Genomic DNA, 2,500 nt, shown 5'->3' with positions numbered 1-2,500 from the left:
AGTGTGTGTGTGTGCAGGGTATATGCAGGAATCATAGAGTTGAATTTACTACTTTTTACTACCTTTTTTACTACCTCCACAATATTTTTTACTACCAACACGACATCAAGCAGCAGCCCTTTTTTTGTGTGTGTGTGTGTGTGGGGGGGGGGGTATGCAAAGCGCCACTTAGCCTACTACTTGCTATAAGGTATAAATCAATATTAGGTACCCTAACAATTTCTAATTGTGATCATTAAGTATTGTCATTGTCAACAACAATGCTTTTTTGTAGTGTCGAGTTGAGTTTCAGTTGTCCTTAGCCCTAATAAGGTGAATAATAAAAAACAAATGACACTTAAAAACCAAACATGGTCAAAAATGAAGAACAAACCAACGACTACCCCCCCCCCCCCAAAAAAAACCCCTCCAGTCTAAGGATAGGCCCAGAAATCTATTTATATGGATATATAAATCCATTATTATTGGTATGGTATTGTTGTTGCACATTTGACACTAAAGCAGTCCGTGAAAACATGCACATCAGTGGACTGCTTTACTAATGCAAAATTGAAAACTATGATTTCATTGCATTACTCAGTATGGTTGCACGATGCTTGCATGATAAATACTTCCCAAAACAACAGTAATTATAAGGATGACATTTAGGAGTGTAAATTAAGTTTACACAATTCGATACAATATCGATTCTTTAAGCCAACAATTTGATTCTTTTCAATACTTCAAAATGTGTAGCAATACGGTTCGATGCGTTGCTGAGGTCTGTTGTCGATAGGAAATGATAGATTTTGGTTAATTTTCATGGATTCAAATGCCAATACTATAGGCTAAATTATAGGCCAAATAATGAACAATGACTGTGGAATCAGGTAGGTTACAGAGTTTGTTCTCTTTCCCCCCCTTACACCACCTGTCACTAGCTAGATGCTTTCAAATTTAAGATGGTTTAAACTCGTATGTTGAAGTATACGTTTTCTGTCACTGCAATAAAACTAGCCTATTTGGAATATTTTGTAGGCCTGCTGTTCCTTTTATGAGAACAATTTAACTGACTGATCAAGTTTTCATAGGCTATTGAATGTTTTAAATGTGAATGCCATAAACTTAATTCACCATTAACTAGATTATTGGTTCTTCACGTAGTTGTTATCTAAATGCAGTGTTTTGTAGGCTATTCAAAGCATTTCACTCAGTTGTGGTGTAGGCCTATGTCTTGAGTGATCGCTGTCCCTTTAAATGTCTGGGACTTTAAGTTACGTTTCAACTGCATGCTGTTTTTGTTGATCGACAATAAATGACACACGCACTTGCGTGGTTAAAAGTGAATTGTTTTCACTCGTTTTCTTGCAATGTAACATTAGATACTACAGTAGGTCTAGATTACATTTAAAAACATTTTGTCGATTACTATCTCAGTGACTAGTTTGAACTTTGTTACTGATGGGCTAGGTGGAATAACTTCATTATTGTACGGTTCTGGATGATGACAGTCAGATGGCAGCGCCACTGACAGCTGAACGAAAGCTTACACACTAGTCAAGTCCACAGTTGTTAAAACTTCCAGCTGAAGTAGCCTAGTGCGAACTGAGAGAGTGTAGCCTATATTTTCTTAGCTGCTATCAGAGTGATAGGTTAGCCTACATCTACCGCTCCTTTGCTACAAATATTATCAGATGAGTGACAGAAGCACTGGGCATTTGACCAGCAGGCCCATATGATAAACACGCTGCTCTGGTTCCTCTGGGAGCCTGCGGTAGGGCCTAGATGACGTGAAAAAAACGAGAGTCGCCAAAAAGCATCCCTGCATCCCCCGCCCGAAAAAACTCTTCAGATCTGTACGATTCATATAAGTCGCCCAAAGGAACGTGAAGGAGGCACCGAAAAGCGCGTTGTTTGCATCCCTGTAATATCAACTGAGGCGAAAATGTTGTTGGCGTCGCTGATAGGCTTTTACGTCATTGCTATCAACTCCGACTGACTCAGGTCCTGTTAGCACGTATATATTTTTTAATTAGGTAAGATGAAGTTAAAACATGACACAAATATTAAGCAAAAAATTTACTCATTATATATTGAGGTGGTGATGAAAAAATTACTACCAAGTCAAATTGCATTTATTACCTTTTAATACCTTTCAAGGGCCTTAATTTTGGTAGATTCCATTTACTACCTTTTACTACCGCGCGGACACCCTGGTGTGTGTGTGTGTGTGTGTGTGTGTGTGTGTGTGTGTACTGTTCATGTGTGTAAGTGTGAGATGCAGCCACACAAAATGCACAGGACACACACACGCACACACCTGTATCTGAAGCATGGTGCTCTTTCCACAAACACACGCGCACACACACACACACCTACACACATACATACATATACACACACACATACACCTGTATCTGAAGCATGGTGCTCTCTCTCCACACACACACACACACACACACACACACACACACACACACACACACACACACACACACACACACACACCTGTATCTGCAGC

General features: G+C 39.5%; 1 protein-coding gene across 1 annotated transcript in view; it reads right to left on the bottom strand.

Annotated features, from left to right (window-relative positions):
- ccdc146 (coiled-coil domain containing 146) overlaps positions 1–2,500 on the bottom strand; it is a 98,602-nt gene that overhangs the window by 27,523 nt on the left and 68,579 nt on the right. The window lies entirely within an intron of this gene.

The sequence above is a fragment of the Alosa pseudoharengus genome, unplaced genomic scaffold (assembly GCF_046254945.1).
Source record: "Alosa pseudoharengus isolate Yale_2024_CS ecotype anadromous, Long Island Sound unplaced genomic scaffold, YU_APseudo_1.1 YU_APseudo_1.1_scf_20, whole genome shotgun sequence".
Taxonomy (NCBI): Eukaryota; Metazoa; Chordata; class Actinopteri; order Clupeiformes; family Clupeidae; genus Alosa; species Alosa pseudoharengus.
This window is presented reverse-complemented; position numbering and strand designations above follow the sequence as displayed.